General features: G+C 42.8%; 1 protein-coding gene across 1 annotated transcript in view; it reads right to left on the reverse strand.

Annotated features, from left to right (window-relative positions):
* The window catches only part of LOC140734514 (interferon-inducible GTPase 5-like), a 218,192-nt gene that overhangs the window by 103,906 nt on the left and 89,512 nt on the right, over window positions 1–24,774 (reverse strand). The window lies entirely within an intron of this gene.

The raw sequence follows: 24,774 nt of genomic DNA on the forward strand, positions 1-24,774 counted from the left end.
AGAATTTTATATGTTTCAATAAGATCCCCCCTCAATCTTGAAAACTCCAGTGAGTATAAGCCCAGTCGATCCAGTCTTTCTTCATATGAAAGTCCTGCCATCCCAGGAATCAATCTGGTGAACCTTCTCTGTACTCCGTCTATGGCAAGAATGTCTTTCCTCAGATTAGGGGACCAAAACTGCACACAATACTCTAGGTGCAGTCTCACCGAGGCCCTGTACAACTGCAGTAGAACCTCCCTGCTCCTGTACTCAAATCCTTTTGCTATGAATGCCAACATACCATTTGCCTTTTTCACCGCCTGCTGTACCTGCATGCCCACCTTCAATGACTGGTGTACAATGACACCCAGGTTTCGTTACACCTCCCATTTTCCTAAGCGGCCACCATTCAGATAATAATCTGCTTTCCTGCTCTTGCAACCAAAGTGGATAACCTCACATTTATCCACATTAAATTGCATCTGCCATGAATTTGCCCACTCACCTAACATATCCAAGTCACCCTGCATCCTCTTAGCATCCTCCTCACAGCTAACACCGCCGCCCAGCTTCGTGTCATCCGCAAACTTGGAGATGCTGCATTTAATTCCCTTGTCTAAATCATTAATATATATTGTAAACAACTGGGGTCCCAGCACTGAGCCTTGCGGTACCCCACTAGTCACTGCCTGCCTTTCTGAAAAGGTCCCGTTTACTCCCACTCTTTGCTTCCTGTCTGCCAACCAATTCTCTATCCACATCAATACCATACCCCCAATACCGTGTGCTTTAAGTTTGCACACTAATCTCCTGTGTGGGACCTCGTCAAAAGGCTTTTGAAAATCTAAATATACCACATCCACTGACTCTCCCCTATCCGCTCTACTAGTTACATCTCTAAAAAAATTCCATAAGATTCGTCAGACATGATTTTCCTTTCACAAATCCATGCTGACTTTGTCCGATGATTTCACCTCTTTCCAAATGTGCTGTTATCACATCTTTGATAACCGACTCTAGCATTTTCCCCACCACAGATGTTAGACTCACCGGGGTCTATAATTCTGCGGTTTCTCTCCCTCCTTTTTTAAAAAGTGGGGTTACATTAGCCACCCTCCAATCCTCAGGAACTAATCCAGAATCTAAGGAGTTTTGAAAAATTATCACTAATGCATCCACTATTTCTTGGGCTACTTCCTTAAGCACTCTGGGATTCAGACCATCTGGCCCTGGGGATTTATCTGCATTTAATTCCTTCAATTTACCTAACACCACTTCCCTACTAACATGTATTTCCCTCAGTTCCTCCATCTCACTAGACCCTCGGTCCCTTACTATTTCCGGAAGATTATTTATGTCCTCCTTGGTGAAGACAGAACCAAAGTAGTTATTCAATTGGTCTGCCGTGTCTTTGTTCCCTATGATCAATTCACCTGTTTCTGACTGTAAGGGACCTACATTTGTCTTGACCAATCTTTTTCTTTTCACGTATCTATAAAAGCTTTTACAGTCAGTTTTTATGTTCCCTACCAGCTTTCTCTCATAATCTTTTTTCCCTTTCCTAATTAAGCCCTTTGTCCTCCTCTGCTGGTCTCTGAATTTCTCCCAGTCCTCAGGTGTGCCGCTTTTTTTTGCTAATTTATATGTTTCTTCTTTGGACTTGATACTATCCCTAATTTCCCTTGTCAGCCACGGGTGCACTACCTTCCCTGGTTTATTCTTTTGCCAAACTGGGATGAACAACTGTTGTAGTTCATCCATGCGATCTTTAAATGCTTGCCATTGCATATCCACCGTCAACCCTTGAAGTATCATTTGCCAGTCTATTTTAGCTAATTCACGTCTCATACCTTCAAAGTTACCCTTCTTTAAGTTCAGAACCTTTGTTTCTGAATTAACTATGTCACTCTCATCTTAATGAAGAATTGCTCCATATTATGGGGGTCACTCTTACCCAAGGGGCCTCGCACGACAAGATTGCTAACTAACCCTTCCTCATTGCTCAATACCCTATCTAGAATGGCCTGCTCTCTAGTTGGTTCCTCGACATGTTGGGTCAGAAAACCATCCCGCATACATTCCAAGAAATCCTCTTCCTTAGCACCCCTACCAATTTGGTTCATCCAATCTATATGTAGATTGAAGTCACCCATTATAACTACTGTTCCTTCATTGCATGCATTTCTAATTTCCTGTTTAATGCCACCCCCAATCTCACTACTACTGTTAGGTGGCCTGTACACAACTCCCACCAGCATTTTCTGCCCCTTAGTGTTATGCAGCTCTACCCATATGGATTCCACATCCTCCAGGCTAATGTCCTTCCTTTCTATTGTGTTAATCTCCTCTCTAACCAGCAATGCTACCCCACCTCCTTTTCTTTCCTGTCTATCCCTCCTGAATATTGAATATCCCTGGATGTTGAGCTCCCATCCTTGGTCACCCTGGAGCCATGTCTCTGTGATCCCAACTACATCATATTCATTAATAACTATCTGCACATTCAATTCATCCACCTTGTTATGAATGCTCCTCGCATTGACACACAAAGCCTTCAGGCTTGTTTTTACAACACTCTTAGCCCTTATACAATTATGTTGAAAAGTGGCTCTTTTTGCTTTTTGCCCTGGATTTGTTTGCCTGCCACTTTTACCTTTCACCTTACTACTTTTTGCTTCTACCCTCATTTTACACCCCTCTGTCTCTCTGCACTTGTTCCCATCCCCCTGTCACATTAGTTTAAAGCCTCCTGAACAGCAGTAGCAAACGCTTCCCCTAGGACATTGGTTCCAGTCCAGCCCAGGTGCAGACTGTCCTGTTTATACCAGTCCCACCTCCCCCAGAACTGGTTCCAATGCCCCAGAAATTTGAATCCCTGCCCCTTGCACCATTTTTCAAGCCACGTATTAATCTGAAATATCCTCCTATTTCTCCTCTGACTAGCACGTGGCACTGGTAGTAATCCAGAGATTATTACCTTTGTGGTCCTACTTATTAGTTTATCTCCTAACTCCCTAAATTCACCCTTGTAGGACCTCATCCCGTTTTTTACCTATATCGTTGGTAGCTATGTGCACCACGACCACTGGCTGTTCACCCTCCCATTCCAGAATGTCCTGCAGCTGCTCAGAGACATCCTTGACCCTTGCACCAGGGAGGCAACATACCATCCTGGAGTCTCGTTTGCAGCTGCAGAAATGCCTGTCTATTCCCCTTACAATCGAATCCCCTATGACTATAGCTCTCCCACTCCTTTTCCTTCCCTCCTGTGCCGCAGAGCCACCCATGGTGCAATGAACTCGGCTGCTGCTGCCTTCCCCTATGAGACATCTCCCCCAATAGTATCCAAAACAGTATATCTGTTTAGGAGGGAGATGACCTCAGGGGACTCCTGCACTACCTGCCTACTGCTACGCTATCTAGTGGCCACCCCTTCCCTTTCTGCCTGTGTAGCTTTTACCTGCGGTGTGGCCAACTCACTGAACATGCTATTCACGACTTTCTCAGCATCGCGGATGCTCCAGTGTGAATCCAATTGCAGCTCCAAATGCTCAATGTGGTCTGCCAGAAGCTGCAGTTGGACACACTTCCTGTACACATAGTCGTCAGGGACACTGGAAGTATCCCTGATTTCCCACATGCTGCAGGATGAACAAACCACAGGGCCGATCTCAGCTGCCATGATCTACCCAATACGTTGCCTCAACTTTTGAAACTTTCTCCTTTGAAAGGAACTTACCCGGCCTTACCTCACTTGGAATGAAGCTCGTCCTCAGCCTCTGCTCGCCGAAGCCTCTCAAGACAAAGCCTTCCTACTGTGTCCCCGGCTACTCCGTCGCCCACTCCGTCTACTATTCTCTTTAAATACTCCCGCTGCCTCATGGTCCGACTTACACGCGCTTACGCAGTCGTGCCCCCGTTAAACTGCCGAAGGACCCTGAGGTGTGTTGTAGAATGGAGGGATCCTGGGGTACAGGTATGTGGTTCCCTGAAAGTGAAGTCATGAGTAGACAGGATTTTTAAGGAAGTGGTTTGGCATGCTGACCTTTATCAAGGACACTATAGGAGGTAGGACGTAATGTTGCAAGATGTTGGTGAGGCTGCATTTGGAATATGTTTAGTTTTGTCAACCTGCTGTAGGAAAGATGCCAATAAGTTGCAAAGACTGTGGAGGAGACTTACTCCAAGGACTTTCTCTGATGGGAAGATGTTGAGCAGGTTGGGACTTTTTTCATTGATGTCTAGAAGGATGAGGGGTGACATGGAGGTGTGTAAAATCATTCATGGTTAGGGATTCTAAAACTAATCGGCACAAGTTTAAGGTGAAAGTGGAGAGCTTCAATAGGAACCTAAGGAGCAACTTTTGCACCCAGAGGTTTGTCCATACATGGAATGGGCTGCCAGAGGAAATGGTTGAGGTAGGTATATTAGGAACATTTCTTGCTGTTAATATACCAGAGTGTCTGTTCTGGGACCAGCATGCAAGTGTAATTACAAAGAAGAGATGACAGTAAATCTACTGTCTTAGAAAGTTGTGTAGATTTGACATGTGTAACCAAAAACAAAGAAAATTATGTATATATACATGGTGGAGAGCATCCTAATGGTTGCATCACAACCAATACAGTACTCAAGAACAGAAAAGCCTATAGAAAGTGATGGATACAGACCATCAGAGGCAAAACCTTCCCCACCACTGGGTGCATTTACAAGAAGTGCTGCCACAAGAAAGCAGCATCCATCATCAAAGACCCCCAGCGTCCAGGCCATGCTCTCTTCTCTCTGCAACCTTGGGTCCCACACCACGGGGTTCAGGGACAGTTAACCTATAACAATCAGGGTATGTATAGCTGTATTTGTTTTGTATATTCTATTGTAAGAAAATGAATACCAAGGTAGTATATGGATAGGAAAGGTTCTGAGGGCCAAACTGCCAAATGGAACTGGTTTGGATGGGTGTCTTAGTGGCCAAGGACTGATTGGGCCAAAAGGGCTCTCTCCCTGCCATATAACTCACTAAAAGCCAATGTACTGGGGCAGAAAGTGACCAGGATGGAAAATTGTGTACTGAAAGTGTATACAGATGTCAGGAAATGTCTTTGCCTTTCTCCAGAGCTCTAGAGAGATGGCACCAGGAGTACCATGGACAGATCTGGTTTCCTTGCGTAAATAAATAAATAAATATTGAATGGGGAGCGCAGGGAAGATTACCCAGGCTGGTTCCAGGGAGAAAAGCCAAAAACAAAAACCTCGCGGATTCTGGAAATTTAAAATAAAATGGAAAAATCTGCAAAGGAAGGAACAGTTCACATTTCAGTCTGAGGATAATGTAATCTGACTTGTGTACTGTTACGGATTCAGGCAACAATAAATATATGTGAGTTAGGCAAGGGTTTTTATAACAAATAACACGTTTATTAAACACTGAAAACAAACCCCCCAAAAGTAAACAAACACTAACATAACCGGAAAACAGCTGCTGTGCGGCAGCTTAACAGTTCTTAAAGCGATGTTGCAAAAACAGTTCTTTAAAGTGGTATTGCCAAAAGTTCAAATGCTCAGTCCATTTAAAAGGAGAGACTTTTTAAGGCGATTCAAATTCTCTTCCACGTCGCTTTGTTTCGATCCCCGGCGTCGAACTTTTCCCATGAAGAATTTACGAAACAGAATGGCTTAAAGGCACTGACCTTTCCTTTATCACACTGTCCTCAATCTTCTGCTATCCCGCAGAGATTAACAAGAGAACAGTCAATGAATTCCTTTCAAATAAGGATTAAATAAGGTCAAACTCGTTTCACTGTCGAAATTCAATTCTCCTCGATCTTTAACTCCCGAACTCCGATCTTCACTCGCCACCAGCAGTATTGTAAAGAAACTGCTGGCAATGACCTTTTAAACTTTAGGCAATAGATAAAACTTCATCTTTCAACTAAACTGCATCATAACATTAAATCACGCAGTGGCATGAAGTCAACATGGCAAACCCAGCCACGAACTGCCCCACCCCACAGGGAGGGGTCCTCCTCTTATACCCTGTAAAAAAAAACCTGTCACATGACCTCTATTGGCAGGAAAATGACGTCACTCCACCATCACAAGACCATTACCTCAAGTCCAGTATAGCTTCAACTCCAGTCACGTGACAAGGGTACCACTGTCATGTCACGAGTACGTAACAGTACCTATTTCTCTCTACTGATGATGCCAACATTTTCTGGTTCCACAGACCAGCTTCTGTGTGATGAGGGATCAAGTAGGACTGTTTTGACTGGAGTCTAGGAAGTCCAAGAGGAGATCTTGATTTTTAAAGGGTGGAGGGAGGTGTTTCCATTGACCTGAGTGCTTCAGACCTCACAGTCACATAATAAGGGTTTGGACTTTTCTGGTTGGCTGCTGGTGATTAGTGGGTCACGGGTCTGTGTTGGGGCCGATTCTTTTTACGTTATGTGCCAATGATTTGGATGATAGAATTGCTGACTTTGTTGCAAAGTTTGCAGAAGAGATGAAGATGGGTGGAGGGGCAGGTAGTTTTGAGGAAGCAGGCTACAGAAGAACTTGGACAGATGGAATACAGTGTTGGGAAGTGTATGGCCATGCACTTTGGTAGAAGAAATGAAAGGGGTTGACTGTTTTCTAAATGGAGAGAAAATACAAAAAATGAGGTGCAAAATGACTTGGGAGGCCTTGTGCAGTAGTGTCTAAAGGTTAATTTGCAGATTGAGTCTGTGGTGAGGAAGTCAAATGCAATCTTAGCATTCAGTGCAAGAGGACTAGAATATAAAAGCAAGGATGTAATTTTAAAACTTGATAAAGCACTGGCGAGGCATTACGGAGTATTGTGAGCAGTTCTGGGTCCCTTAGAAGGGATGTGCTGGAACTGGAGAGGGTTCAAAGGAGGTTCACGAAAATTATTCCAGGATTGAATGGCTTGTCATATGAAGAACGTTTAAGGGCTCTGGGCCTGTTTTGCTGGAATTCAGAAGTATGACAGGTGACTTCATTAAAGTCTATTGAATTCTAAAAGGACTTCATAGCGTGAATGTGGAGAAGATGTTTCCTGTGATGGGAGAATCTAAGACCAGAGGGGACAACCTCAAAATATAGGGACATCCTTTTAGAATGCAGATGAGGAATTTATTTTGCCAGAGAGTGGTGAATCTGTGGAATTCTTTCCCACAAGCAGCTTTGGAGGCAAAGTCTTTATGTATATTTAAGGCAGAGGTTGATAAATTCTTGATTGATCAGGTTATGAAGGAATATGGGGAGAAAGTAAGAGATTGGGGCAGAGAGGAAAATTGGATCAGCCATGATGAAATGGCAGAGTAGACTCTTCTACATCTTATGGTCTTATGGACTTTCAGGACAGAGCTGGGAAGAAATCTTCTTCAGCCAGAGGATGGGAAATCTTTGGAAATTGACTGGAGCACTCGAGTGTGCAGAGGGGGCTCGAGTTCTGAGTCCAGAGCTCCCTGAATGTGGCCATACAAGTTGATAGGGAGGTGAGGAAGGTCCTGCAAATTAAATTCAGGGAGTTAATTGCTAAATTAAAGGACAGAACCTCCAGGTTTGTGATCTCAGGATGGCTAACCATGCCACATGCTAATGAGGTCAGAAATAGGAAAGTCATACAGTTTACTACATGGCTAAGGAAGGAGGGCTTCATATTTTTTGCATCATTGGGCTCTATTCCAGGGAAAGAGGGGGATGTACAGAAGGGACAGTTTGCACCTAAATTGTCTGAATTCTGAGTGTGAAGGTTTGTTGGAGCTGCACAGAGAGAGATTAAAAGTACTTTGCAGGAGATGGGAACAGAGTACTAGAACAGGTGGTGGAGTATTTGTGGAGAAAGATCTTGGTAAGCCTACATACATTAGGAATTCAATAAGTGTGGTCTACAAATTACAATGGGAAATAGAACATGCATGTCAAGGTCATGGGGATTTTAATATGGTGATAGATTGAGAAAGTTAAGTTGGTGCTGGATCCCATGAGAAGAAATTTGTAGAATACCTACAAGATGGCTTTTTAGAGCAGCTTGCGGTTGAGCCCACTAGGGGATCAGTTATTCTGGATTGGTATTGTGCAATGAACTGGAACTTGTTTGAGAGCTTAAGGTTAGGGAACCCTCAGGGTATGGTGATCCATAATATAAAATTCACCATACAATTTGATAAGGATAAGCTAGAGTCAGATTAGTTATTATCACAGTGGAGTAAAGGAAATTACAGAGGCATGAGAGGAACTAGCCAAAATTGATTGGAAGGGAACACTAGCAGAGATGATGGCAGAGCAGCAATGGGTGGAATTTCTGGAAGCAATTTGTAAGGTGCAGGATTGATGCATCCCATAGAAGAAGTATTTTAAAGGAAGGTTTATGCAACTGTGGCTGATAAGAGAAGTCAAAGCCACCATAAAAGCCGAAGAGTAGGCATATAATAGAGCAAAAATTAATGGGAAGTTAGAGGATAGGGAAGTTTTTAAAAACCAACAGAAGGCAACTAAAAAAAAAATCATAATGAAGGAAAAGGTAGACTACAAAGGTAAGATAGTCAATACTATTAAAGAGGATACAAAAAGTTTTTTCAGATATATAAAGTGTAAAAGAAAGGTGCAAATATATATTGAATGGCTGGAAATGATGCTGAAGAGGTAATAAATAAAGCCAAGGAAATGATGGAAAACTGCATAAGGATTTTGCATCAGTCCTCACTGTGGAATATACTGACAGTATTCCTGAAGATTAAGTGTGTCAGGGGGCAGAACTGTGTGAAGTTGCCATTAGTAGGGAGAAGGTCCTTGGGAAACTGCAAGACCTGAAGGTAGATAAATCACCTGTACTAAATTGTCTACACTCCAGGGTTCCAAAAAAGGTAGCTGAAGAGATTGTGAAGGCATTAGTAATGATCCTTAAAAAATCAATGGATTCTGGCATGGTTCCGGAGGACTGAAAAATTGTAAATATCTCTCCACTCTTCAAGAAGGGAGAGAAGCAGAAGAAAGGAAATTATAGGCTAGTTAGTCTGACCTCAGTGGTTGGGAAGATATTGGAGTTGAGGGTTAAGGATGTGGTTTCAGGGTACTTGGAGGCAGATGATAAAATAGGCCATAGTCAGCATGGTTTCCTCAAGGGAAAATCTTGTTTGACAAATCTGTTGGAATTCTTTCAAGAAACAACAAGCAGGATAGACAAAGGCAATTTGGTGGATGTTGTGTACTTGGATTTTCATAAGACCTTTGACAAGATGCCACACATGAAGTTCAGACCCAATGGTAATTCTGTAAAGATATTGGTATGGATAGAGCATTGGCTAACTGGCAAGACACAAAGAGTGGGAATAAATATAGCCTTTCCTAGTTGCCTCTCAATTACATATTGTGTCCACAGGGGTCTGTGTTGGATCACATCTTTCTGGATTATTATTCCAATGATTTGGATGACAGAATTTATGGCTTTGTTGCAAAATTTGCAGATGATGTGAAGATGGGTAGAAGGGCAGGTAGTTTTGAGGAAGTAGAGAGGCTACAGAAGAACTTGGGTAGATTATGAGAATGGGCAAATAATGGCAGATGGAATACTATGTCAGGAAGTGTATTGCAGGAGAAAAAAATAAGCATAGTCTATTTTCTAAATGGAGAAAAAATTCAAAAATCTGAGCTGCAAAGGAAACTATTAATCATTGTGCAAAATTCCCTAAGAGTTAATTTGCAGGTTGACTTGGTGGTGAGGAAGGCAAATGCAATGTTAGCATTCATTTCAAGAGGACTAGATTATAAAATCAAAGATGTTGAGGATTTGGAAAGCACTAGTGAGACCTCACTTAGAGTACTGTGAGCAGTTTTGGGCTCCTCATCTAAGAAAGGATGTACTGACATTGAAGAGGGTTCAAAGGAGATTCACTAAAATGATTCTGGGATTGAAAGCCTTATCATATGCAGAGCTTTTGATGGCTGTGGACCTGTAGTTACTGGAATTCAGAAGAATGAGGTGGGACCTCATTAAAACCTATTGAATGTTGAAAGGCCTTGATAGAGTGTATATACAGATGATGTTTCCTATGGAGGAATCTAAAACCAGAGGACACAACCTCGGAATAGAGGACATCCAATTAGATTGGAGATGAGGAAATTCTTTAGCCAGAGAGCGGTGAATTTATGGAATTTGTTGCCACGGGCAGCTGTGGAGGCCATGTCATTGGGTATATTTAAGGCAGAGGTTCATAGTTACTTGTTTAATTAGGGCATGAAGGGATATGGGGCAAAGGCAAGAGATTGGGTCTGAGAAGGAAATTGATCAGTCATGATGAAATGACAGAGCAGTCTCAATGGATTAAATTGACTAATTCTGCTCATGTATGTTATAGTCTTATAGATAGGTCTGGTCAAGTTCAGATTATACATTTCAGAAAGGTCAATTTTGATGGTATCAGAAAGCACCTGGCAAGTGTGGATGAGGCAGGTTGTTTTCTGGCAAACGTGTACTTGGTAAATGGGAGACCTTCAAACATGAAATTTTGAGAGTACAGGGTTTATTTCCTTTAAGAATAAAATGCAAGGATAGCAGATCTATGGAACCTTGCTTTTCAAGAGATATTAATGCCCTGGGTAAAAGAAGGAGATGCATAGCAGCTATAGACAGGCAGGAGAAAATGAGGTTCTTGAGGAGTACAAGAAATGCAAGAGATCACTGAAGAAGGAAATCAGGAGAGCTAAAAGAAGACATGCTGTTGCTCTGGCAGAGAAGATGAAGAAGAATCCTAAGGGTGTCCACAGATATAGTAAGAGCAAGGGACAAAATTGGTCCAATGGAAAATTAGAGCAGTAATCTATGTATAGAGCCAAAAGAGAAGTGGGTGATCTTAAATGGAGTTTTTGCATTTGTATCTACTTGGGAGAGAGGCTCTTGATGCGATATTATGGACACTATGCAGATTACAGAGGAGGAGGGTATTTGCTGTATTGTGGCAAATGAGGGTGGATAAATCTCCAGGGCCTGACAAAGTGTTCCCTCAGAACCCAGTGGGAAGCCAGTGCAAAAATTGCGGAGGCCCTAGCACAAATATATAAAAATTCTTAGCCAAGGGTGAGGTGCCAGAGTAATGTAGGATAGCTAATATTGTTCCAATTTTTAAGGAAGGCTCTAAGAATAAACCAGGAAATTATAGGCCTATGAACCTGACATCAATAGTGGGGAAAAGTTATTGGATGGTATTCTTTGGGACTAGATATATAAGTATTTGGATAGAAAAGAACTGATTAGGGATACTCAACATGACTTTGTGCATGATAAGTCATGTCTAACCAATCTTATAATTTCTTAAGAAAAGTTGATGAAGGCAAGGCAGTGGATTTGTCTACATGGACTTTAGCATGCCCCTTGACAAGGTCCTGCATGGGAGCTTGGTCAAGAAGGTTCAGTCGATAGACATTCAAGACAAGATAGTAATTGGATTAGACATTGGCTTTGCAGAAGAAGCCAAAGAGTGATTGTAGATAATTGCCTGACTGGAGGCCTGTGACTAGCGGTGTGCTGCGGGGATTGGTGCTGGGTCCATTGTTTGTCATCTATATCAACAATCTGGATGATAATGTGGTAAAACGGATCAGCAAATTCACAGATGACACTAAGATTATGGATGCAATGGTTAGTGAGAAAGACTATGAAAGCTTTCAGTGGAGTCTAAAACATCTGCAAAAAATGGCAGATGGAATTTAATGTAGATAAGTGTGATGTGTTGCACTTTGGGAGGGCAAACTAGTTTAGGGTCTTACATAGTGAGTGGTAGGGCACTGGGGATTTAGGTAGAACAGAAAGCTTTGGGAATACAGATCCATAATTCCCTCAAAGTACATCACAGGTACATAGGGCCATAAAGAAAGTTTTTAGCACTTCATTGACTACTGGACTTGGGATGTTCTGGTGAAGTTGTATAAGATGTTGGTGAGGCCTAATTTTGGAGTATTGTGGGCAATTTTGGTCACCTACCTAACCCCCCCCCCCCCCCCCCCCCCGCCACCCAGAGCATTACATACCTACAGGAAAGATGTAAATAAGATTGAAAGAGCACAGAGAAAATTTACAAGGTTGTTGCCAGAACTTGAGGACCTGAGTTATCGGGAAAGGTTGACTACGTTAGGATATTAGTCCCTAGTACATAGAAGTTTGAGGGGAGATTTAACTTATCGGGTATAGATAGGGAAAATACAAACAGGCTTTTTACACTGAAAACATGTGAGATAACAGAGGTCAGGGTTCAATGGTGAAATGTCAAATATTTAAAGGGAAGATGAGCAGGAACTTCAGCCAGAGTGGTGAATGTGAGTAAAATTTAAGAGAAATTTGGGTAGGTACGTGGATGAGAGGGGTATGGAAGGTTATGGTCTGGATGTATGTCAATGGTATTAAACAGGTTAATGGTTCAATGCAGTGTTGAGCCATAGCGTTCGATGACTCTGACATTAATTTTTGGGTGTCTAGGATAACTGGATTCAGAAGCTTTTTGGCTATCTATGTGAAATGCTATCTGAAAAAATTATCACGTGTGAAGTCACCAAGGTAGTTTAAAAGAAGTATACATGTGAGGGATCAATCAGCCTTTTTAGGAATGGTCAAGAAACATCAAGAAGAATAACAGAAAATGGGGTGAACTAGAATCCGTTTTCCTTCAATTTTTGTGCTGGATGACTGTTTCATCTGCAATTTGTAGGTGTATGTTTTAGATTAAAGGAATTATGCCTATATTTAGGAAATCCTTTGTATTTTAGAAATTGCTTGAAATCTTTAATAAGATAGATAACCTCTGAGTTTTAAAATGTGTCATAAGAATTTTATCTAAATTGAAAGGTGTATCACCAAATATAAATGTTGGTGTTTAAACTACTTTGTTTGCTGGAATTATCTCCTTCTTGATAGGTAAGGGAGATCATGCTCAAATAGTGAATACTGGCACCTGAACCACCACGGAGGATAAACGGGGAAGTGATCTAGCCTTTGAAGAGTAGGTGACTACAGCCTAATCTCTCTTTAATGAAGGTACCCATAGCTATCTATGCTGGATAGGGCTTACAATCTTCATTTGAGTTTATAACTTCGCCATCTGCAAATCTAATACCATCATAACTGGCACCCAATGTAGTTATGTTATACCAGAAATATTATTTTAAAATTACTATTTAACAATAGTCCAACTTCGAGTATGCTCAACAGGTTCTGTGGCACACCACCTGGTATAAAATGTTTGATATCCTGGTTTCTAGCAGTTCTGCAGGCAAATGCTGGCTGGTATTATGAAAGTGTTCCCATCCCTCCTCCATCATCTCTGCAAATTATAGCTGACTTTTTCATCGTCATCATGGATATCCCTCGAGGTTGAGGATGATGGTCTTCGATCCAACACAGAACGAAAATGCCTGTGTGTGTATTTGTTTAACGTGTACTTCATGTTGCACTCCAAGAAGCACACGATACTTCACAAATCAATCAACTTATTCCAATGGCATGGACACCACGATGATTGGAGCTGATGGATTTGTTGCAGCCTTCGCAGCTGTTGAACTCAAAGTAACTTTGTCCGCCTGTTCCACCGTTGAGGTCTTAGTTCGATTGTTCTTTGTCAGGGACCTCACCCTTGACCTTACCACCGTGGGTGACCCTACCAGAAGCATCGCTCCAGATGGCATTGCTCTTGGGATCTCAGGACCACAGAACCTTCTCCAGCACGACAAAGTGACAATCCACAGAGAAGTTTCTCTTCCTATCAAATTGCTGATAGAGCTTTCGGCCTGAAACTTTAACTTTGTTTCCTCTTCACAGGTGTTACATGACCAGCTGAGTAGAACACAGAACAGGACAGCACAGGAACAGTACAGGGAAGCTACCACCCCAGGCAGTACATTCCAAGAACCTACCAGTCTCTGTAACAAATGTGCCCTGCACATCTCCTTTGAATCCACCACCCCACCCCCCACCACCTCAAATGCATGCTCTTAAATATTTGACATTTTTATCCTGGGAAAATTTACCCCATCTATGTTCCTCATCATTTTAAAAATTTTCATCAGGTCTCCCCTCAGCCTCCGCCGCTCCAGAGAAAACGATTCAAGTTTTTCCCACCTCTCCTTAGAGCTAATACTCTCTATTCCATGAACCATCCCAAGGAATCTCCTCTATACCTTCTCCAAAGTCTCCATAGCCTTTCTATAATGCGACAACCTTAATAGCACACAACATATTTTCAGTAACTTCTTGCATTATTGAAGAGCCAATTTAACACTCCAAATACAGGAGAAGATGAAACACAGTGTTAAAAGTAAATCACTTCCAGTACCCCATCTATGGTAAGTCAAACACCACAGAAACAGATTTTGCCAACCTTATCATTGTGAACCATCAAAAACCCAACTACACTAATCCCACTGATCAGTACTTAGTCTGTAACTTCTCATGCCTTGGCAATTCAAGAGCTCCGCTAGGTACTTTATAAACTTGAGAGAATTTATCTGTACCGCCTACTTGGGCAACAAGTTCCAAACTGCAACTATTCTCCAGGGGAAAAGCCATTTCCCTCAGATTCCCTGTAACTCTTGAAGTATTTGTACCACTGGCTTTAATCTTATGCATTATGCAGAAATGTTTTGCAGCATCCATCCCATCTATGCCCTTGTAATTTTGTAAAGAGGGTAGAGCTAGTTAAGTCCCCAGATGTGAAATCACCAACAATGTGTCTTGGTTCAGCCATATTGGTGCTGTAGCCAACAAATTGCACTTGCACCTCTACTTTCTTCAAAGGCTAAGAAGAGTTGGTGTGTTCTTGATGACTGTGTCTAATTTTCACAGATGCATCACAGAAAGCATGTTATCTGAATGAATCATGGCTTGGTAAGGCAATTACTCTGCACCACATCACACGACACTGCAGAGTGCTTTGGCCATAGCCCGCTCCTTCACACAAACCAGCTTTCCTCCACTATCTCTGTGTACACTTTCCATTGTGCCAGGATCCCACCTTGGTCATTCTTCTCACTCCTGTCAGTCAGAAAATTATAAAGGCTTATGAGTCCTTATCACCAAATTCAGGGACAGCTTCTATCCCACTGATAATCAGGCTTTTGAATAGACCTCTCATAATGCTAAAAAAGTAATCTTGATTTCTCGATCTACCTCATCATAGCCCTTGCAATTTATTTGTGGGCCTGTACTGCACTTCCTCTGTAACTATAATTCTCATTTTTTTTCTTTTTACTCCCTTGATGGACTTGTATATGAATGATCTATCTGGATGGCAAACAAAACTGAAGTTTTTTAGTGTTTAGTAAACTGGACAATGACAATGACAATCAACACTAATAAAATAATTATCAGTTCGCCCATTTGTTAAAAGAGCAATTGCTTTACCTATCATGTTTTCTATCTAAATTATGTACTATAGTGATATGTTAATAATTATTTACAGTAAGGCATCCCTGATGGTTCAAGAGTCAGAAAGCTTTCAGTCCTTTGTCAGCTGTTGCTGCAGTTGGATTTGGATGCCTGACTTCGAGGTTTTAAAATGCATTGAGCTCCAATGAAAGAAAGATGGCTGGAGGATTTGTTCTGTGTGCTGCACCCTTTATCAATCAATGGGAAAGTTTAATTAATGATAGCAAAGATTGTTGGGGGGAAGGAGTTAATGAGAACATAAGGTGGCAGCCGTCCTTTGATACTTCCCCTTGCCTAGTACAGAGAAGTGGCAGAAACATCCTCACCCTCTACATCTGAGAGGGACATGATATCTCTGTCAAACCACTGCTCTCATTCTTCAGGAAATGGCTTTGGACTTCCATTAGGGAATGCAGCAGTTACTGGAAATGCCTACATCTTGGTTAACACTCTGCAGTGGTGATGACAGTATCAGCGAGCTCCTCCCAGGTGCTTGTGAAGATATAGGCAACCACACAAAGAGAAAGGACTGGCTCCACCTCACACCTTTGCACTTTTACTGGAACAGAGAAGTCTGTGGGTCCCATTGGCAGCTTCAATTCATCTCCCTGGAGAGCAGCCATAAAGAAAAATCCCTCCAGACTTACTGGCTCTCCTCCAGCAAGCACACAGGCTGCAGCCCACTCAGTGAGAATGGTGCAATCCCTAACAGCATCCACCTTGTTGTTGGGGGCTGCCCCAACATTTGGGTGCCGCCCCAACATTTGGGTGCCACAGTACAGGGTCTTTGAGGCATCAAAGTTGTAAAAATAGGGGACAAGCTCTCCTCTCCAATCACTCTGAGCACTGGTGCCCCACAAGGCTGTGTACTCAGCCCCCTGCTGTACTCACTGCACACCCATCATTGTGTAGCCAAGTTTCTGTCAAACTCAATATATAAGTTTGCTGATGACACCACAATAGTAGGCCGTATCTTGGGTAATGATGAGTTTGAGTACAGAGAGGAAATTAAGAACCTGTTGGCATGCTGCAAAGACAATAACCTATGCCTCAATGTCAGCAAGATGAAGGAATTGGTAGTTGACTTCAGAAAGAGTAGCGGACTGCACAACCCCATCTACATTGGTGGTGCACAGGTGGAACAGGTCAAAAGCTTTAAGTTCCTCAGGGTGAATATCACAAATGACCTGACTTGGTCTAACCAAGCAGAGTCCACTGCCAAGAAGGCCACCAGCACCTTTACTTCCTGAGAAAGCTGAAGAAATTTGGCCTGTCCCCTGAAACCCTCACTAATTTTTATAGATGCACCGTAGAAAGCATTCTTCTAGGGTGCATCACAACCTGGTATAGAAGTTGTCCTGTCCAAGACTGGAAGAAGCTGCAGAAAATCGTGAACACAGCCCAGCACATCACACAAACCAATCTTCCATTCTTGGACTCTCTTTACACCGCACACTGTCGGAGCAGTGCTGCCAGGATAATCAAGGAAATGACCCACCTAGCCAACACACTTTTTGTCCCTCTTCCCTCCAGGAGAAGGTTCAGGAGTTTGAAGACTCATATGGCCAGATTTGGGAACAGCTTCTTTCTGACTGTGATAAGACTGCTGAACGGATCCTGACCCGGATCTGGGCCGTACCTTCCAAATATCCAGACCTGTCTCTCAGTTCTTTTGCACTACCTTACTTTCTCTTTTCTATTTTCTATCTATGATCTATAATTTAAAGTTTTATTATATTTACTATTCATTTGTACTCCAGGGAGCACAAAGCGTAGAATCAAATATCGCTGTGATGATTGTATGCTCTAGTATCAATTGTTTGGCGACAATAAAGTAATAAAGGTGGTTTCTGTGGAAGAAGGTGTCACCTACTGGGAGTGCCATAACCCACTGTTTTGGAGATCACTGCAATCCAACTGGGTGGTGTGGCTTAAACAGATGAAGACTCTCTCAGTTGGACTCACAGATACTGCATAGGTACCCTCCTCCAGGTGACAGATGTTTTCTTCCACCTAGTTGTTGGGAAGGTCCATCTTCCCAACTTGAGAGCCACATCCCACGGATACCACTGTCTCAACCTCACGCTAGTCCTGGCTTTACCGTACCTCACCCTCAGGAGATCTGGGCTTTCCAAGATGGTAATCCAGCAGTTTAAATGAAATGTAACACATTGTATGAATAAATTTCTCATGCCATGTTAAATATACAATGCACATTGATATTGATACATTCATCTCTCTACAGCAAATGGCCAAAGGGACAGATTCAGTGCAGACTGAAGGTTAAACAAAATGCTCACAAATATGTACTGGCTGACCTCAGTAGAGACAACAGGGGCCAACAAGAAACAAAATGTATCTGTAGATTAGGTCACCATAGGCAGTATGTACAAAATGGCAACAATCAATACCTGATGCCACCAGGCAATGTCACAATATCTTCATACTCTGTGGTGTGATCTCATCAAGACCGAAGAGGGAGGGGGCAGCTTTCCCCAAAACAGAAACACAAGGTAGTTTTCAAAAACCTCAGCAGACGGGGGGAGGGGGAGAGACAGGAGGGAGAGAGAAGGGGGGAGGGAGGGAACTGAGGCATCACTCAAACTTTGGTTTGAAAGGATATTTCCAAGCAGCTAAACATTTTCTTCAATGGTCACCAGTGTAATATAGGAACACGATTGTAAGTTGAAAGAATAAGACAATCGGATGCCATCATCATCATAATGAGCAGTGTTGTATGTCATAGATAATTATACTCTTTCTATGACCATGATTGTTCTTAGCAAATTTTCTACACTTGTGGTTGCTAATGCCGCCTTCTGGGCCGTGTCTTTACAAGACAGGTGATCCCAGCCATTATTAATACTCTTCATAGATTGACTTCATAGACTGTCTCCCTGCAGTCAGTGGTCACATAACCAAGACTTGTGATGTGCACCAACGGCTCATACCACCATCTACCATCTGCCCCCATGGCTTCACATGACCCTGATTGAGCGCTAAATAGGTGCTACACGTTGCTCAAGTGTGAGCTGCAGGCTAGCAGAGGGAAAGAGCACCTTATGCCTCCTGTGGTAGAGAGGTATCTCAACCCTGCCAGATACTGATCTGATACCAGAGGTTATAAAAATACAGTTTGACCCAGCACCCACTTTTTCCGACAGGGAACCCTAAATCTAATATTCTGTTCCCAGCCCAAAGCTCAACTCCTAACTCTGACCTAGCCCCTAACCTTACCTCCTTCACAGTTCAAAGTAAATTTTATTATCTAAATACATATATGTAACCATATACAACCCTGAAATTCGTTTTTGTTGGTTACTTAAATCTATAGAATGATAACTATAATGGAATCAATGAAACATTGCTGTACTTTGGTGTTCAACCAATGTGCAGAACACACTGGAAATACAAAAGAAACAATAATAATAAATAAATGAGCAATAAATAATGAGAACATGAGATGAAGAGTCCTTGAAAGTGAGTCAATTGGTTGTGGGAACATTTCAGTGATAGACCTAACCCAAAGACCAAACCTTAACCCCAAACATTGTGAAGCCAAGAGCTCACGACAGGAAGAGGAATGCCAAACTCCGTTTCACACTAGAGCTTACTGATACAGTCATGAGCCCTTTCCTCACCAGTGTGGAAGTCCCAGATGAAGTGTTTATCCCACTCCTCTACTCTTTTTACCCTCATGACTGTATAACTAGGTACAGCTTTATAAATTCACTGACACCACCACTGTTGTTGGCAAATCTCTGCTGGCATACAGGAGTGAGACAGATCAGTTGGTTGGGTGGTGTCACAAATATTGCACTCAAAGTCAACAAAGGAATTAATTATAGATTTATAAGAGGAAGTCTGGAGAAGCATACACCAATCCTCATAGAGGGAGCGGCAGAGGAAAATGTCAGCAGCTTCAAGTTCCTGGACATTGGCATCTCAGAGAATGTATCCTGAGCCAAACTTACTGATGCAATCATGAAGAAGGCACACTAGTGGCTATATTCCTTCATCATTTTGAGGAGACTTAGCATGTCACCAAAGAGCCTAATAAACTTCTACAGATGAATATTGGACAGCATTCTGACAGGTTGCATCACCCCCTGGTATGAAGGCTCCAATGCACAGGATCAAAGGAGGATGCAGAGGGTTATAGACTTGAGCTGTTCTATCATGGATATAAACCAGTCCTTGCTCTTCCGTGTCTGCTATGCCTTCTCAAGCACGAGGAAGGAACCCATTGATGCCATCATGAGTCCTTCCTTCATCACTGCTGAGGTCCCAGGTAAAGTTGAACGGTGTGAGGCCAGAGCCACTATCACTCCCATAAACATTTAAAAATATTAAAATGCATACATAACAAGAGCTGCAGGAACATGGGCCCAAGCTAGAGTGGAGAATAACTTACAACCAGTAGAATTTAGTATACACAATACAGTGTAATGAATGGCACATCTTATACATAGGAGAAACTGGTAACAGCCCAAGGTTAGACTCAAGTGCACCTTAGCTTTATTACAGGGTCAAGGCCAGAACAGATCTCTAATAAACTCCTCTTGGGTTTCCAGCCGGGTACAAGTGTCGATTATAGTTAACGTTTTGATGAGAAACTCTGCTATTTTCATCAGGGATCATGAGCGGGCATGTCTAGTCTGATGGTATTTATACCCCGTAGTTGGTCTCTCCTGACTGGTTCGTCCTCGCCTAATCAGGTTTCTACTCTCCAATCTTGTCTATAATCAAATTTCATTTTTTACTTAGAGTGAGACCTTCACCTTTGTTAAAATTCTTTTCCTCTAGCTTTATTTCAATGGCTTTCTTTGCCAGGTGATCTCAAAACATGTGCCACTGAAGTCAATCCTATGGCCATTGTAAATGCAAAGTTCTGCTACAGCCAGTTTCTCCTGGTAGCCCAAATGGATACACCACTTGAGCTCCTTGATGCCAGTTTCCAATGTGCATCCTGTCTGGTTGATATAAACTGCTCCGCATTCATAGGGAATCCTGTAAACACCAGCCACCTGGCGTCCTAGGTCATCTTTGACCTGCATAAGGTGTGATTTGAGCTTCTTTATGGGTTTGTGGATGGCATTAATCCGGTATTTCTTCAGGATCCTGGCAATCCTTCCAGGAACGGTGGAAATATAGGGAAGACAGACGGTAGTGACAGGTTCCTCCTCATTGTTAGATTTCTTGGTTTTTCTGTTGGCCCTTTTAAGGGCCTGATTGATTTCCTTCACCTTCTGGCCATTTTGTAGGGACATCATGAGTAATCATCTTATTTCCTTGGGGAAATTCGCTGAGTCTGAAATAGTTTGCATGATTAAACAAAGTAGAAAGAACTGTTCTAAGTTGGGAGGCAAGATGATAGGTGTTATTGTTGAGGTATAAGGCCATGAGTTGGTTTCCAATAAACACTATGTCCGAGGCTGCTATCCATCTTCTGTCGTATTAGAATGTCCAGGAACAGGAGGCAAATATTGTTCTCCATCTCCATTGTAAATTGAATGTTTAGATGTATACCGTTCAGATGGTTGTGGAACCATTGGAGAGTCTGGAGTCCATGAGGCCATATTATGGCGCTGTCATCGACATATCTGATGACACTTTGGGGCGTAAGGGCGATGAACTCAGAGCCCTCCCCTCAAATCCTGACTGGGGAACCAAACACAAAGCGGGCCCATTTTTTCCAGTCAAAATCACACACACACATACCAGATAACATTCAAAAACATCCCCCCTCATCCCATGAACACAACACACCCTGCTTTGATGCTAGTTTTTTTAAAAATAGATTTTGTTTTAGATGTTTATTTTTGTCTTCTACATTAGCGTGTCAGTAGAAAAAAAGCAAATTTTAAATTTCCAAACATTAATTTTCCTTAAAGTTAAATGCTACAGAGAAATTTTGTATCTTGCTGAATAAAATAACCTATTAAGTGATAGCAACACACACAAAATGCTGGAGGAACTTAACAGGCTAGACAGCATATATGGAAAAGTGTACAGCTGGTGCTTTGGGCTGAAACCCTCCATCAGGACTTGAAAAAATGATGACGAGTTAGAGTAAAAAAGTTGAGGGAGGGGAGGAAGAAACACAATGTGTTAGGTGATAGACCACTTTTCAATTAGAATCTCAATTTTGTACTTTGTCGATATATAGCCCAGTGTTTGAATAAACAAAGGTAACATACAGGTGAATGATCAATGACATAATGAGTTGAATGAATTAAACTGATTAACAGAAATGGATGTAAAAGTTGTCTGTAGAAAAGCACTACATGGATGAGTGTCTGCACCCAACAGTGACGGCGAAGGTTCCCTGCATATTTGGGGCTGCATTTCTACAAATGGTGATCTTGTAAAAATTAATGGAATCTTCAATGCTGAGAAGCATAAGCAGTTTCTTGTCCATCATGCAACACCATCAAGGAGGCATCTGATCTCTCCCAATTTCATTCTGTAACAGGACAATGGCCCCCAAAACACAAGGTCATAAATAACTATCTTCAGGAAAAAGAAAGGAGTTCTGCAGCAGGTGGTATGGCCTCCTCAGAGCCCTGATCTCAACATTGTCAAAGCTGTCTGGGATTACCTGGAGACAAAGAAGCAAGCGAGACAGCCAAAGTCTTCAGTAAGTTCTCCAAGATGCTTGGAACAATTTATCAGTTAATTTTCTTATTAAAACTACATGGCAGTATACCTAAGAGAACTGATGCAGTTTTAAAAGCAAATATTGATTTCCGTTTTTAACTACACTCACGGGGGGAAGGGGCATATGAGATTGGTGGGTGTGGAGTGTCTGGGATGGTAGGGGAGGTTATCCGCCGCCTGTTATCCCCAAGGAGTTCCGGAAGCTGCTCGGTGATGGTGGCCAGGGGACCCGGCCTGAGGGGAGTGTTTGAGAGGGGGATGGAGGTAAGAGGAGGTGGTGGGCGATCCTCAGGTCTCCGAAGCTGCCAGCGCCTCGCCGGTCCCAGCTCGAATCTCCACAGTTGGGCCCGCGCCTCGTCGCGCGGCCGTTGGCGTTTGAAATCGCCGCGCGCGATCCGCTCCCGCCTGAGCCGCTGCGCACGCGCAGTGCCGCTGTGGAGTTTCCGTCTCGAAGCCCGGAGGCGGCGACGCTCATGGCCGATTGGGGTGTTGTTCCCTAAGCTGGTGTCAGTCCTCACTGTCACCGGGCAGGGGAACACACATCAATAGGACCGAATGAGGGCGGATTAAACTGACAGGAGGCACCAGAGACGGCAGCTGCTGGAGTCCGGGGCAAGGAACAATCTACCGGAGGAGCTGAACACGTACAGACACGCTGGAGGAACTCAGCAGGTCGGGCAGTATCCGTGGAAACGAGCAGTCAACGTTTCGGGCCGAGACCCTTCGTCAGGACTCAGGACTCGGATGCTGCCCGACCTGTTGAGTTTCTCCAGCGTGTTTGTACGTCTTGATTTGCCCACAGCATCTGCAGTGTACTTGGTGTTTACCGGAGGAGCTCAGCGCCTGTGGAAAGTCTCTTCAGGGAATACCGCTTTGGAGACGTTTTCCTGCTCTGTCCGGTAGGACTCCTGTGAGACCCTCCCTCACTGCTCCTCCTGTATCATTTCTGTTCAACCCACTGAACTCCCTCCAGCAGACAATTGTCGTTCCAACTGCAGTAACAGGCGACGGGAAGGCTCAGGTCATTCGATCGGACTGAATGAAGGTGCTCACCCAAACTGTATTTGATTTTTACAGCGTAGAGACCACAATGTGAACACTGAATGCAGTGGACTAACTAGTTTGGAAAAACAGTGCAAGTGAATCATGTTGATTGAGCATCCTTATTCGTTTAAATATGTGCTTTAGAGAAGGGAATGTGATGAGTGGGAGTGGACTGGGGTGCCATGAAGTAAGTGCTTCTTTGGTCCTTGCAAAGCCCTTCATGTCGTTACTCCGGAAAGAGGGCAACAGTTTCCGATGGACTCGAGAGACTTAGTTTTGGGGCGAGATTGAACACGTTGATCCTTTCTTGCTCAGGGCATAGTGAGAAGTACTATACATCATAGCGATGTATAAAATCGCTGGTTAGTTGGTCTGTTATTGTCACATGTTCCAAAGTGGAATAAAAAGCTTATCTTGCAAATCCCTCATGCAGATTAGATTGGGTCGTAGTGGACAGCTTGGAGGCTATCTATCTAAAGCCTCCAAGGATCTGGACCAGCTGGAAAACGAGCTGAAAAATGGCAAATGGGATTTAATGCAGACAGGGGTATAAGGAAGTCAAACTAGGGTTGGGTTTGCAGAGTGATCGATAGGTCACTGAGGAGTGTGGTAGACCAGAGGGCTCTGTGAATATAGTTCCATGATTCTTTGAAAGTCATCTCACAGGTAGATAAGCTCATAAAGAGAGCTTTGGGCAATTTGGCTTTCATAAATCAAATATTAAGCACACAGAGTTGGGATGTTATGTTGGATTTGTATAAGATATTGGTGACTCCTAATTTGAAATATTGGTGAAATTCAGGGCACTTAACTACAGGAACAATTTCAATACAATTAAAAGATTACAGAGAAAATTTACAAGGATGTTGTCAGGATTTGAGGACCTGAGTTATAGGGAAAGTTTGAATAGGTTAGGGCTTATTCCCTGGAGTGTAGGAGAATGAGGGAAGATTTAATAGAAGTATACAAAATTATGAGGGGTGTAGATGAGGTAAATATAAGCTGTTTTCCCGCTGAGGTTGGTTGAGATTAGAACTAGAGACCAGGGATTAAGACCAAAAGATAAAATATTTAAAGGGAACATAAGGGAGAAGTTATTCACTCAGAGAGTGGTGAGAACATCGAGCAAGCTGCCAGCAGGAGTGGTGGATGTAGGTTCATTTTCAACACTTAAGAGAAGTTTGGATAAGTACATGGATGGGGGGTGGGTGTGGGTATGGAGGGCTACATTCCAGGTGCAGTTTGATGAAACTAAGCAGAGTATTAGTTTAGCACAGACGAGATGTGCCAAAGGGCTGGTTTCTGTGCTGTTGTGCTCTGTGACTCTGATTCTATCAAATTATTACATGGTACATCAAGGTAGAACAAGACAAAGCAGCAAAAAAACCTAAAAGTGGAACAGCTACAGGGGAAGTGCAGTGCGGGCAGGCAACAAGGTGCAAGATGATATGAGGTAGAAGCTCTCCGTGACTTTGATAATAGATGGTTTCAGGCATTTCTATCTTCTGCTCAATGGAAGGGGTAGAAGGGAGAATATCCAGGGTGGGTGACATTTCCGAGGGGTATAGATAAGGTGAAAGTCAAGAGTTTTTTTCCCCCAGAATTGGGCAATCAACTGCTAGTGGACAAAGGTATAGGGCAGAGGGAATTTTTAAAAATTGAATCTGAAGTGT

Source organism: Hemitrygon akajei, chromosome 10, assembly GCF_048418815.1.
Source record: "Hemitrygon akajei chromosome 10, sHemAka1.3, whole genome shotgun sequence".
NCBI lineage: Eukaryota > Metazoa > Chordata > Chondrichthyes > Myliobatiformes > Dasyatidae > Hemitrygon > Hemitrygon akajei.